This window comes from Halichoerus grypus, chromosome 6, assembly GCF_964656455.1.
Source record: "Halichoerus grypus chromosome 6, mHalGry1.hap1.1, whole genome shotgun sequence".
NCBI classification, from domain to species: Eukaryota; Metazoa; Chordata; class Mammalia; order Carnivora; family Phocidae; genus Halichoerus; species Halichoerus grypus.
The window spans coordinates 24,784,249-24,798,760 of NC_135717.1; the positions used below are offsets into that span (position 1 = coordinate 24,784,249).

At 48.2% G+C, this 14,512-nt stretch overlaps 1 protein-coding gene and 1 pseudogene across 1 annotated transcript in view; one reads left to right on the top strand and one right to left on the bottom strand.

Moving 5' to 3' along the window:
* Nucleotides 1-201: 201 nt before the first annotated feature.
* Nucleotides 202-4,871, bottom strand: LOC144382046 (thyroid receptor-interacting protein 11 pseudogene; annotated as a pseudogene).
* Nucleotides 4,872-9,532: 4,661 nt separating this feature from the next.
* LOC144382047 (uncharacterized) overlaps nt 9,533-14,512 on the top strand; it is a 38,841-nt gene continuing 33,861 nt past the window's right edge. Inside the window, exons 1-2 of the mRNA XM_078074032.1 lie at nt 9,533-9,771; nt 10,603-10,804. The gene's annotated coding sequence lies outside the window, so the exon portion shown is untranslated. The remainder of the gene's footprint in view (nt 9,772-10,602; nt 10,805-14,512) is intronic.

The window sequence follows — 14,512 nt, forward strand, 5'->3', positions numbered from 1 at the left end:
GCCTGAGATAAATCAGGTTACCCATGAAGTAGATTCCCAGGCAACATAAAGTGAAATGGAAAAAACAATTAAAAATAAAAACGGAGAAAGAGAAATGGGACATAGATGGGAAAATCAAACTTGCATTTTTAAAAAAAATGTATTCATCTTAAACTTTCATGCTATACACCTAGTTTCTCAAACAAAGCGGATGTGCTCGTGTATTTGATAAGTTTGGAACATTAAAACAAGTTGATGTTTTCCTTACCAAAGGTATATGTAGATAGGTGCTCCTTATGAAAACATCAAAGCATTACAAACAATACTGGAAGTACCATTGACCACAGCCCCCAACCCCACCAGTGTCTACTCTCATAAGAAATAACCACCATTTTCAGTTTGGTGAATACCTCTGCAGTCATGAAAAGATGCCTGTTTTTGTTAACTCATAAAAGAATATTTTTATTAAGCTGAAAGCAAGACTGCAAAAATATTACGTTTTGCAAAAGGACATTTTGGGATAAGGTAAACACACAGAGCGACTTGGGGTCTTTCGAGCGCTGTCTCATCTCTGGCTTGAGAATCCTCTATTCCTTTGAGAGGCCTTTGGCCGCCATTCCAACCTTCTTGGCAGGTGACAGTATTTGGGGTGTGTACGTGGGCAAAGCATCAGTGACGGCATTTAGAAGAAGGTGCTCCGATCCATCCGTTTCCGGTCCAGGTGGGGTAATAAGAGACACAGTTGTGGTGCGGGGCTTCGCATCTTTTGTCCGGGATGTGGATCCTAGGGTAGCGTTCAGACGTGGTGGGCCCTGTTTCATAGCCAGTTTTCCCCTTCCTCCGGAATCTGGGGGCTTCGCGTCATGAGCAGAGGGCTTTGGTGGTGGCAAAGCTGAATGAGATTCCGCTTCTAGAAACTGGACGAAAAGTCCTGAAAAAGAATTCTTGGCCATAGGTCGGTGATTTGGCTTCACACGTGTGTTGGGGGCGCTTTTGGATCCAGGCCCCCGAGTCATCCAGCTGGTAACACCACCTGGCCCTTCATTGAACAGCTGCCGCATCTGGTCTTCTCGGATCCCCAGCATGCTTCCCATCAACCTTAAGGCTTCCTGCCGTTCAGCATCAGGTGCTTGGAAAGATCCCAGGAAGAGGCTCCTTAGTAGGCTTTTGTCCACCATTCCTTCGGACTTACTGACTAAGTTCATCAGTTTCTTCTGTGTGTCCTCCAGGATTTCCTGCTGGACCTCATTCTGTTTCTGGAATTCTTGGAGTTGGTCTTCCTTCAGCTCCAAGTCAGCATTTGTTTTATGTAATCGTCCCTGCAATGACTTCAGTTTTCCTTCTAGGCTGTCTGCCTTTTCCATCCATTCGGCGAGCTCCAACTTGAGGTCAGCTAGGATGTGACCATACCGCTTTCCTTCTTCCTGGGAGGCAGGAAGCTGCAGCGCGGTGTCCTCTCTCTGCTGGGTCACCACGTGCAGCTGCTCCTGCAGCGACTCTACCTGCACACTGGCTCCTCGGCTGGCATTTTCCATGGCAGTGGAAGACAAAACGAGTTTTCCCTGCAAGACCGTCACTTCCTTCCTGAGTTGAGCCACTTTGTCTTCTGAGGCCAGAGCTTCCCGGCGATGAGCGTCTTCGGCTTCTAGAGCGAGGTGTCGCCGTCTCTCCAGCTCCTGGGTTAGGCGTAATTCGCTCTCACGTAAATGGTGAACCTCCTTCTGGAGGGCACAGGTTTCCGTTTGTTTCTGTTTCAGGGCCAACAGGACTTCATCTCTCCCCTGTTGGCACAGAACTGTCTTTCCCTGCATGGATGTAACTGCACTGACCAGCCGGTTCAATACCCCGGTCTCGTGCTCTTCTTTCTCTTGCAATAGTTGCTCCAAAGCAAGTGCCTTCTCTTTCATCGCAGCACCCTGGGATTCCTCCTCTCTCCGCATCACTGAAAGCAGCCTATCTGTCTCTTGCAATGCCTCATTTCCCACTTCCTTTTCTCTAGAGTTTTCCTCGACTTTTGCATTTTCCTCTTTCAGTTGACACACATCCATTTCCAACTCTGCTATTCTCTCCTTCAGATTGGTGACCGTCTGCCTCAAAAGTTCATTTTCACTCACTTGGCTACGGAAGTTCTCCTGTAAAGAAAGCAAGTCCTCACTTTTCGCTTGGATTCGGAGCTCCTGATCCTGAATGAAGTTTTGTAGAACGGCCTGTTTCTCCTTCAGCTGCTCGATGTCAGAATCCCTGTGTTCCTGTTCTTGGCCTTCTCCTTCCCACGTGGCAGCCACTGAATCAATCCATCTCTGCTTATCTTCCTGGAGGGCTCGAATCATTGTATCTTTTTCTTGCATGGATTTTCTCAGCTCTTCTACCTCTGCTTGGAGCAAGTGAGAAGCCTCACTCACTCTGTCAGATTTCATGGCCTCCAGAGAGTCTGCTGACTCTGAGGAGTCGGGGGAGGGCTGGAGGAAAATCACGTCCAGTTTCCCTAGAAGGAGATCCTTGGCATTGCAAAGCTCCCCGATGCTGAGCTGAATTTGTGCCAGTTCCTTCTCTAAATGTTGTAACTTTATTTCATTGCCTTTGTACGTTTGGATCAGGTCACTAGAGGTCGTCTCTAGTTCAGAATCCTTTTCGCTGCTGGCGAAAGCCCGCGCCTGGAGTTGTGCCAGAGCTCTCTGAAGCTGGGGTGACTCACGCTTCATATTTTGGACTGTGGTCATCACCTGCTGTTTCCACTCTTCCATGATCTTCACTCGCTGTTTTAATGTGTCCCGTTCCTGTAGAAGCTGCTTGAACTGATCCGTATTAACGCCTCGAACCTCATTACCAGTGCTGGATGGTTGCAGGAGTGTCAATAAAGTCTGACATTTCTGACTTAACGCATCCACTTCGAGGTCTTTCTCTCGAACAATGTGTGATAAATTCTGAATCGTTTCTCTAAACAGCTCCTGACCACTACTGTCAATTCTAGTGGACAGTTTTTGATTTTCCTCTTGCATCCGCCGGAGCTCTGCTTCTGTGGCAGCCATTCTATCTGCCATTTTGTCATACTCTGTCTTCAGATTGCTGTTCTCCCTCGTTTTCTCATTTAAGACAGCCAAGACCTGTTCGCTTTTCCAAGCATGCTCTTGCAATTGCCGCTGAAGTCGCTCCACGTCCCCGTTCTGGCTGTGAGAAGCCGCAGAGATCCTGCTGGAAAGACCCTGAATCTCCAAGTCTTTCTGCTGGATAATCTGAGTTAGTTTACCAATCTCCTCTTTGGAGAGCCGATCGATCTGTTCCGTCAGTCGGATGTTCTGTTCAGTTAGAAGCTTCATCTCCAGTTCGTGTTCTTTGATTCCTAGGACTGATCTTTGAGTTTCGGCTTCACGTGAATCAAGCTTTTCGCTTCCGTTTTCTCTAGGAAGAGGCTGACTGGTTATGACTTCCACATCATCACAGTCTTCTGTTGGAATGTGCTGGCTTTTGTCAGGCAACCGGGCTTTCATTTGTTCTATCGTGTCCTGCAAATGCTGAATCTCCTCGTCTTTCGCTGAAAGGAGCTGAGCGTGTTCAGTATTCATCTGCTCCTGCCGGTATTGGAGATGCTCCACTTTCTGCTTCTGCTCTTGTAAAGAATGAAGCAGTCCTATCTTCCCCTGCTGCTGGTTGTGAATGATCTTCTGTTGCTCTCTGATTTCCTCCTCGAGATCATCCTTTAACTCCTGCAGTTGAAACACCTCACACTCTAGTTCTATGATCTCGTCTAGGATTTTAGGGTCGACCGCAGGAACAGAGCGACTCTGTTGTCTTAGGCTCTCCAGTTCTTCTCTCACATGATGATTTTTGCCTGTCACGGATGGGAGACACCTGTCTTTGTCCTCCACGGATGGCTGGAAAATGTCACTGCTTCTGAAGGTTTGCGTAGACTGGCCGAATTCCTCCTGAAGCTCTGGACTTCCTGTAAGTTCTTCAATATACATCTCTTTCTCTTTAATGAGTTGTGTCAATTGCTTCTGCTCCTCCAGAGCAGAGGACAGCATTTCCTTCGTTTCTTTACGGTCAGCGTCCATCTGCTCGATCCTCTTTTTGAGGTGTACTATTTCCAGGTCTTTCTCTTGACTGTGTTGAATGAAATGCACATGCTCTAAAGGGGACAATTCTTTGATAGTTTGCTCACACTTGTTTGTTTCCTCCAACAGCTTCTTTTCCGCCCGAGCCAATTTTGCTATTAACCGTCCTTTTTCTATTTTTAAAGCCCTCACAGCAGTGTTGTTTTCCAGAGAATCCTCGTTGTTCCGGAGAATCGATTCTTCCAGCTGATGTCTTACATCCTGGAGCGCCAAAACCAACTTTTGGTTTTCTGCTCTGAGATCAGAAGCAACGTTGTTTAAACTGTCATTCAGCCGCTCCATTTCTGCAAGCTGTTGCTTCAACCTTCGAAGCTCAGTTTCCCTTTCTTGAAGTAAGTCATCTTTCCCATGACCGGCAGACTCTTGATGTTGCAGGTCTTCTATCCGTTTTTCATACTCGAGGAGTTGTTTGCGGTGCCTGTCAATGATGTCGGCCAGTTTTTCTTGATGGACACTGTGCAGTATCGCAACTCCGAGTTGATGTTCCTCCATCTCCCTCATGCGCCTCTCTTCTAGGTCCCTGATGGTGCTCTTCAGTTTCCAGATGGCATTGGAGTCTGAGCTATTTGATCCCTTGGACAAACGTTTCCAAAGTGTAAGATCAGCCTCCAGTGTTTTGATCTCGTTGAGGAGTCTGTTGATTTCTGTCTGAGATGATATGACATCAGCAAAGTCCATCGTGAGATCCGAGTTGTAGCCGGTCAAGGAAGTCTCACGGCCATCCACTCCCCCCTGGGAATGGCCTAGGCCAGAGCCCAGGCCACCAACCCAGGAGCACATCTCCGCGGGTCATATAACTGTCCTGGTCCGCTGTGGAAAAGCGTCCAGCGCAGTCGGACTACCCCGCCAAGTGTCCCAGAACCCCTGCTTGCGCCAGGCTAAGAATCAGAAGACAATAGGCGTTTCTAGGCAACGCCTGCGTGGGCCCGGCACCCGCCTCCCCTGCGCAGGCCACGTTGCTAGGAAAGGCCGAGGCCTTCCCAGGGCCGACTCTGGCCACTGGTCCCGGTCCCAGCCGCTCAGCCCCACGACTTCCCATGCAGGGCTGGGCCCCTGCCCCTTCTGCCCCTGCTTCCTGGCTGTCCTGGGTGGGCCCCTAGTGAGTGCTCCTGCCTGACTGCCCCCAGGTGCCTGCCCACAGAAAATGCATGTGGCCCTGGACTTTCCCCCTAAGTGGTATCTCGGTACACAACTCCTGCGGCTTGTGCTTTCCACACAACAGTATCTTCTTTTTTTTTTTTTTTATTTTTTTTTATTTTTTTTTTAAAGATTTTATTTATTTATTTGAGAGAGAGAGAACGAGAGACAGAGAGCATGAGAAGGGGGAGGGTCAGAGGGAGAAGCAGACTCCCTGCCGAGCAGGGAGCCCGATGCGGGACTCGATCCCGGGACTCCAGGATCATGACCTGAGCCGAAGGCAGTCGCTTAACCAACTGAGCCACCCAGGCGCCCCTCAACAGTATCTTCTTAATCGAGGTGACTAGTACACAGGCACACGCATCCATTCACCTAGGAGAGCAGATCGCAGGTGCATTTGACAGATATCTACACCTGCGCAGAGGCACGGCCCTCAAGGAGACTTTGGGCATTTCCAGCCTCCAGAGGCTCCAGAGTGTTCTGTCCCTCTGTGCCCTGCCAGCTCTACGCGGACAGTGCGTCCCACACCGGGGTTTGGCGGTTCACTGCAGGCTCCGTGCGCTGGGCGCATCCGCTGCCTCGCGGAGGTGTGCGGCTTGACCCGGCAGGGGGTCGCGGGCGGCGGTGGTGGCGGTGCGGGATAGGGGGCCTCCGGGCCCTGCACAGGGCGGCCCCGGGGTTCCCGCCATGGGTGGAGGAGGGGCTGGGTACCGCGTCCCGGGTCTGGCCTCCCAAGGCCCCGACCCGCCGCGCCGCTGGATGAGAGGCGGCGAGGGCGGGGCGCCGGCCCCAGAGCCGCCTCCACTGCCGCCTCGGGTGGACATGAAGCGATGTCGGCCCCCCTCCCCCCGGGCGATTCCTCGAGCTGCCCGGCCCTGGCCGTGCCGGCCGCCGCGGCCGCCAGGAAGAAGCAATGCAGCTGCATGAAGCAGCTGACCCACCAGACCGTGGGCAGGCGAGTGCATCGGTCCAGGTCGGCAGGAGCCCGTACCAGGCTCGGGCGCGGGAGGGCCGGCTGCTCTCCTGGTCGCGAGCTCTGGTCCCTTGCCGCCGCCCCACATCAGGCCTCGGGGTCCGGGCCTGGGGCTGCGCCACGCCAAGACCTGGAGCCCGGCTCGGTGCCGCTGCCAGAGCCCCCGGGGAGCAGCGGGGTGGGTCGGCCGTCCCCGTCGCCCTCTGTCCAGGCCCCACCCAGCATCGCCCTGGGCGGACTGCACCCGAGCCTTCCCCTGCCCTCCCCCGGGGTTTGCCCTGGGTGAAAACTCCGCTAACCAGTGAGCCCCAGGCCGAGCGGACGCTGTGCTCTGCGGGCGATGATCTCAGGCGTTCCCGGTCGCCCCGCCGCTGCAGACCCTCCACCTCCCAGTGCCTGACGGCACTAAATAAGGAAGGGGCCATCAGAGCCCCTGGGATCCGCCCAGGACGTTCGGGCGTCCATCCAGGGACTCTACAGGTGCCGCTGTCTCCAGACCCGGGCCCCTATGACCAGACTGCCCAAGATCCTGACATTGAGAAATTGGGAACTGGGAGGAAAGAACTGTGGAAACGCCTTGGGACGACTTTTAGTTTAATTTTGAAGAGCTTTTTAAAAAGCCTTTCTCCCTTTGGATTTGGAAGCCGATTCTTCTCCAGGTTTCTTTGGGACTGCTTTAATGCTTGACAGGAAACATGATCCATTATGAAATGACAGAACAGACCGGAATTTGTGGAGCATCAGGCTGTTGCAACAGGAACCGTTGGTGGTGTTGAGAGCTCCTGCAGGTGACTGTCATGTGCCCCGTTATCGGGGGCACATCTTTCAACGTCTTTGGGGCAGTTGGCTGTACTGGACCTACTGTTTATGCTGGGAGAAATAGGAAAGTGTGAGTTTTCCACAGCTTTTGCTTCTTTTTTCCCCCAATAGTGGGGTCAAAAGGGGGGTTTAGTTTGACCAAAGCACGTGTGTGAATGGCACGTCCATCCTGTGTGTTATCCATTCATAGAGCATTGCGAGGCCACGTTCTCGTCCCAAGATCGAGGACCTTGTGAGCAACCCCACAGTGAGGTTCCGTGGTGCTGTGCAGCTTTCTCGTGACTATCATTGGAAAGTCGACCTCAGAATACTTACTTGGGAGAAGATCTTCATCCTGAGGACGAACACACAATAAGTTTTCTAATTCTGTATTCCCTCATACATTGACCGACCATCTTCATGGACTGAACACTAGGCCCCAAACAGCAAAGGTGTACTTAGCGCCTTAAATTAGGAACACTATGGTCAGAAATGTATTTTGAGGTGACTTTGGTCTCTGCATGGAGAACGGATGGAGGACAAAAGTTAGGAGGATCTCACAGCCATCCAGGAAGAAGGTCCAGGGAAGAAGTCATGGGGAGTCTGAACTGGGGGAGCCGCCACTGGGATGGACGTGGGGAAGCACTGAGAGGTGCTGGGGAAGTAGGACCTAACAGAGTTTTCCAAAACCCAGACTGAGACAGATTAGGGAGGGTCAGGAAACCAATGTGGGGGGGGGTGGAGTGGGGCCAGCATTTAGGGGATCAAATAGGATACAAGAGCAAATATCACAAAGCACCCCGCATGGTGAGGGCGAGCACTGTCTTGTGGTACTACTACTTTTTCTGTGAGAGGAGAGCACGGTGGGGGGAAAGGGCCGGCACTCTGGAGCCGGGGAATGGGCTTCCGATCCCAGCTCCACCACGTGTCTGCTGTGAGGCGCTGGAAGTCACTAACCTCCCCGGGCCAAGCGTTCCTCGTCTGCACAGTAGAGAAAGGGACAGCACCTCACGGGGTTGTGAGGATTCCTGAGGAAATAAATACACGAGAGACTCTCCCAGCAGGACCTGCCCTAGTAAGCGCCGTGGCTGTGCCTTTATGACTTATGACACGGGACACAGACGTGGGGCCTGAGGTACAGACACACCGTGAATCGACAGACCGCAAAGAACCCCCTGAACAAGCACAAGGCCCTGTGTAGAGAACAGGGAAGGAACCCGGACTTGCAGGAGCTGCAGTCCATATTGTCCTGGTTCTGCCACTAACCAGACCCATCGCCTTTCCTGTGAATGAGCGTAGTTACATACACCTGTTCTTGCCCCCTAACAGAGCAGGTGAGGGACCAAATCAGGGAATAGCTACAAAAGGCCTTTGTTTCATATCACCATCACCCAGCCTTGCACATCCCCAAACCGTACCGAGGATGCTGTCATGATGACAATAAAATCATCGTTATCAGACATGGATGGAACTGGAGGGTGTTATGCTGAGCGAAATAAGTCAATCAGAGAAAGACATGTATCATATGACCTCACTGATATGAAGAATTCTTCATCTCAGGAAACAAACTGAGGGTTGCTGGAGTCGTGGGGGGTGGGAGGGATGGGGTGGCTGGGTGGTAAGACATTGGGGAGGGTATGTGCTATGGTGAGCGCTGTGAATTGTGTAAGACTGTTGAATCACAGATCCGTACCTCTGAAACAAATAATACATTATATGTTAAGAAAAAAAAAGAAGAAGATAGCAGGAGGGGAAGAATGAAGGGGGGGAAATTGGAGGGGGAGATGAACCACGAGAGACTATGGACTCTGAAAAACAAACTGAGGGTTCTAGGGGAGCGAGGTGGGAGGATGGGTTAGCCTGGTGATGGGTATTGGGGAAGGCACGTTCTGCATGGAGCACTGGGTGTTATGCACAAACAACGAATCACGGAACACTACATCAAAAACTAATGATGAGGGGCGCCTGGGTGGCTCAGTCGTTAAGCGTCTGCCTTCGGCTCAGGTCATGATCCCAGGATCCTGGGTTCGAGCCCCGCATCGGGCTCCCCGCTCAGCGGGAAGCCTGCTTCTCCCTCTCCCACTTCCCCCTGCTTGTGTTCCTCTCTCGCTGTCAATCTCTCTGTCAAATAAATAAATAAAATCTTTTAAAAAAAAAACTAATGATGTAATGAATGGTGATTAACATAACATAATAAAAAAGGAAACCTCTTCCTTATCGTCAATATGGCAGATGCAGGGGCTCTGGGTCTCACAATTCCACTGGCAGTGCTCTTCCACACGTGCTGAGGACATGTCTACAAGGATTTTTTTCATAACCCCTGTTGCAACAGCAAAGGATGGGAAGCCAGGCACCTATCCTTCACCGAGGCCCTGGTGACATCACATATGTGGCTGAGGGTGGCAGCAGGTGCAAGCAGCTGGGGACAGGGGCGCGAGACAGGCAGTCACTGCATTCCTTCTGAATATATTTTTAACATTTTTGAACCAGGCGGGCACCTTCACAAATGAAACAATTCGGGAAAGAAAAAGGGGAATTTTCATTTACCTTTAATCTCCAGAAGGTGGTATCTATCCCAGCGCCAAGATTTAGAATTTGATAATGACATCCTGTCTTCCGCAGAAATGCCTTTAGCAGCTGGCTGATGCCTTGGACTCGAGCAAAATATCCTGAGAGACAGAGACAAGCTATCGCTCAGTGAGGTGGGAAATCATCCCTGCAGAGCCCACCCCAGGAGAAGAGCAAATGAGGACCCTTCTGCTCTTCTTTGGGGTCAGCGGTTTATCTGTGGACTTCATGGGACAAAGAGTGACTTTCACATTCTCTTGTTTTTTGTTTTATGTTATGTTAATCACCATATAGTACTTCAGTAGTTTTTGATATAGCGTTCCATGATTCATTATTTGCGTGCAACACCCAGTTTTTTTTTTAAAGCTGTTTGAACTCAAGTAAGTACAATCTACTTGATGGTGGAATTAACCATCTTAAAAAAAAAGTCCCATAATTTTACATAAGAAAGCCAAGGGTTTTCCATAAAAAATCAGATCTAAATGTTCCTCTTGGAAATATACTTTCTCTTGGTTAGGTGTAAGCCTCTCAGGACTCTGTGAAAACTCAACAATGCGAGATCATGACGAAAATAAGATTCTGGGGTCAGGAAACGGGGCAGATAAATGTCAAAGCAAAAAAAAAAAAATAAGAAAGAAAAGCCGTATTGCCACCACGTTCCCTTCCTCTCCATCCTGTGTGGGTAAGAGCCCCTGTTTATAAAGTGGCCTCATAGACCGTCTGCGGGAGGGGAAGGCATGAGCAAACGTTGCCGAATAAATGGACTGGTTCAGCTGTGGGGTGGGGAGCTGGAGTGAAGACGATGAGAAATAAAAGAGGGGAAAATGGAAAATAGTATCTGTTCTAAGAGGGGGAAATGGAAGATAATATCTGTTCTAAAGCCCTGTTGCTTAAAGTATAACTACTTTAAGAACCAAATCTCAGTAGCATTTAGAAACTTACTGCAATGGGACATAGGAATTCTATGTCTATTGATTCTCCTAATAAATAAGTTGAGCTTCTATTTTATGTGTCTCTTGCATTTTATTTTTCTAGGAAATCATTTTTCATGTATGTCATAGAATATCGTCCACAACAGATAGATTATTGGAACAAAACTTTAAAGATGCTCACCACATGTTGCCTGGGAAGCCCTCTCCTAGTGGGTCCGGTCTGGAGATGCCAGCCCATGCAGAGGAAGAAGGAAGGAAGGCCGGCTGACACCCTGCCTGGGGCGTCCAGCTCCCAGGGCCCCAAGGTGGGTTCCCACCTCTGTAGCACTGGTTAGGAAAGCTGCCTCAGGAGCCTGGGAGACAGGATTTCAGGCCTCTTAGCCAGGCCTGGCCCCATCTCCCTGATGCCTGGGTTCACCCTCAGCTCCAAGTAAGGTCCATGGCCTTATTCTCAGGAACCACCACTTTACACTTTCTTTACATTTCTTATACAATCTACCCATAGGCTCCATCTTTAGGGTGAGGATTCCCCTGCATGCCCAAGGACTGTGGTCATTTGGTCAATTTCTCAATCTGACTAAGTCACCCTCCCATCTCAAATCCCTTCACTGCCTTGATAGAAAGGACTTCAGAGCCTAACAGTGTTACTATCATTTTACTAAGGTCAAGAAAGTAATTCCTTACTTGACCAGACAGTTCACAGTAAAAGATAATATAAATGGCTCTTAAACATATAAAAACGATCTTCAACTTCACCCCCAAAAGAAGAGGAATATAAAATAAAATTACCGGGGCACCTGGGTGGCTCAGTCGTTAAACCTCTGCCTTTGGCTCAGGTCATGATCCCAGGGTCCTGGGATCGAGCCCCGCATTGGGCTCCCTGCTCCGCGGGAAGCCTGCTTCTTCCTCTCCTACTCCCCCTGCTTGTGTTCCCTCTCTCGCTGTGTCTCTCTCTGTCAAATAAATAAAATCTTAAAAAAAAAAAAAAAGAAAGAAATACTAAAAGGGATCCTCTACGCCAAGAGAGAGCCCAAAAGTAACACTGGACCAGAAAGAAAAAGATCTACAGAAACAGGGACTATACAGGTAATTTGACGGTACTAAATTCATATCTCTCAATAGTTACTCTGAATGTAAATGGGCTAAATGCTCCAATCAAAAGACACAGGGTAGGGGTGCCTGGGTGGCTCAGATGGTTAAGCGTCTGCCTTCGGCTCAGGTCATGATCCCAGGGTCCTGGGATCGAGCCCCGCATCGGGCTCCTGGCTCAGCGGGGAGCCTGCTTCTCCTTCTCCCTCTGCCTCTCTCCCTGCTCATGCTCTCTCTCTCTCTCTGTCTCTCCCTGTATCTCTGTGTCTCAAATGAATAAACAAAATCTTTAAAAAAAAAAACATCATTTAAAAAAAAAAAGACACAGGGTATCCGATTGGATAAAAAAGCAAGACCCATCCATATGCTATCTACAAGAGACTCATTTTAGAACTAAAGACACCTCCAGATCGAAAGTGAGGGGGTAGAGATCCATTTATCATGCTAATGGATCTCAAACGAAAGCTGGGGTAGCAATCCTCCTATCAGACAAATTAGATTTTAAACCAAAGACTGTAGTAAGGGATGAAGAAGGACGCTGTATCATACTTAAAGGGCCTACCCGACAAGAAGATCTAACAATTATAAATATATATGCTCCTAACTTGAGCAGCCAATTACATAAACCAATTAATAACCAAATGAAGGAAACACAACGAGAATAATACAATAACCGTAGGGGACTTCAACACCCCACTCACAGCAATGCACAGATCATCTAAGCAGATGATCAACAAGGAAACAAGGGCTCTGAATGACACACTGGACCAGATGGACTTCACAGATATATCACAGCATGCCATCCTAAAGCAACAGAATACACATTCTTCTACAGGGCACATGGAACATTCTCCAGAAGAGATCCCATACCGGGGCACAAATCAGGTCTCAACCCATACCAAAAGATTGGGATTATTCCCTGCATATTTTCAGACCACTACGCTTTGAAACAGGAACTCAATCACAACAGGAAATAGGGAAGGAACTCAAACACTCGGAGGCTAAAGAGCATCCTACTAAAGAATGAATGCATCAACCGGGAAATTAAAGAAGAATTAAAGATTTCATGGAGATGAATGAAAATGAAAACACAGCTGTTCAAAACCTTTGGGAGACAGCAAAGGCGGTCCTAAGAGGAAAGTACATAGCAATACAAGCTTTCCTCAAAAAATCAGAAAGTCTCCAATACACAAGCTAACCTTATGCCCAAAGGAGCCGGAGAATGAACAGCAAATAAAGCCTAAACCAAGCAGGAGAAGAGAAATTATAGAGATTAGAGCAGAAAACAATGAAATAGAAACCAGAAGAACAGTAGAACAATCAATGAAACCAGGAGCTGGTTCTTTGAAATTATTAATAAGCTTGATGAACCTCAAGCCACACTTATCCAAAAGAAAGGGGAAAGGACCCAAAATAATAATGTCATGAATGAAAGAGGACAGATCACAACCAACACCAAAGAAATACAAACAATCTTAAGAACACACACAGCAAGTATATGACAACAAATTAGGTCATCTGAAAGAAATGGATGCATTCCTGGAAACTTAGAAACCACCAAAACTGAATCAGGAAGAAATAGAAAACCTGAACAGACCCATAACCAGCAAGGAAATTGAAGCAGTGATCAAAAAATCTACCAACACACAAGAGTCCAGGGCCAGATGGCTTCCCAGGGGAATTCCACCAAACATTCAAAGAAAAACTAATACCTATTCTTCTGAGGCTGTTTCAAAAAATAGAAATGGAAGGAAAACTTCCAAACTTGTTCTATAAGGCCAGCATGACCTTGATCCCAAAAACAGACAAAGACCCCATGGATGCAAAAATTCTCAGCACAATACTAGCGCACAGGATCCAACAGCACGTTAAAAGGAGTATTCACCGTGACGAAGTGGGATTTATTCCTGGGCTGTAAGGGTGGTTCAACATTCGCAAATCAAATCCATGTGATACTTCACATTAATAAAAGAAAGGTCAAGATCCATATGATCCTCTCAATTGATGCAGAAAAAGCACTGGACAAAATGCAGCATCCTTTCTTGATTAAAACTCTCCACGGTATAGGGGTAGAGGGGATATACCTCAATAACATAAAAGCCATCTATAAAAAGCCCACAGCGAATATCATTCTCAATGGGGAAACACGGAGACCTTTTCCTGTAAGGTCAGGAACATGACAGGGATGCCCACTCTCACCACAGTTTTTCAACTAGAGAAGTCCTAGCCTCAGCAATCAGACAACAGCAAAAAAGAAATAAAAGGCATCCGACTGAGCAAAGAAGTCAAACTCTCACTCTTTGCAGATGACATGATACTTTATGTGGAAAACCCAAAAGACCGCCCCAAAATTGCTAGAACTCATACAAGAATTCAGCAGGATATAAAATCAATGCACAGAAATGAGTCGCATTTCCATACACTAACAATGAGACAGAAGAAAGAGAAATGAAGGAATCGATCCCATTTACAAGTGCACTGAAACCCATAAGATACCTAAGAATAAACCTAACCAAAGAGGTAAAGGATCTGTACTCCAAAAACTACACAACACTTAGGAAAGAAATTGAGGAACACAAAGAAATGAAAAAACGTTCCATGCTCATGGATTGGAAAAACATTGTTAAAATGTCTACACAGAGTAATCTAACCATTCGATGAAATCCCCATCAAAATACCATCAACTTTTTTCACAGAGTGTAACAAATAATCCTAAAATTGGTATGGAACCAGAAAAGACCCCGCATCGCCAGAGGAATGTTGAAAACGAAAACCAAAGCTAGTGGCATCACAATGCCAGACTTCAAGCTATTGTACAAAGCTGTAATCATCAAGACACTATGGTTCTGGCACAAAAACAGACACATGGATCAATGGAACAGAAGACAGAACCCAGAAATGGACCCTCAACTCTATGGTCAACT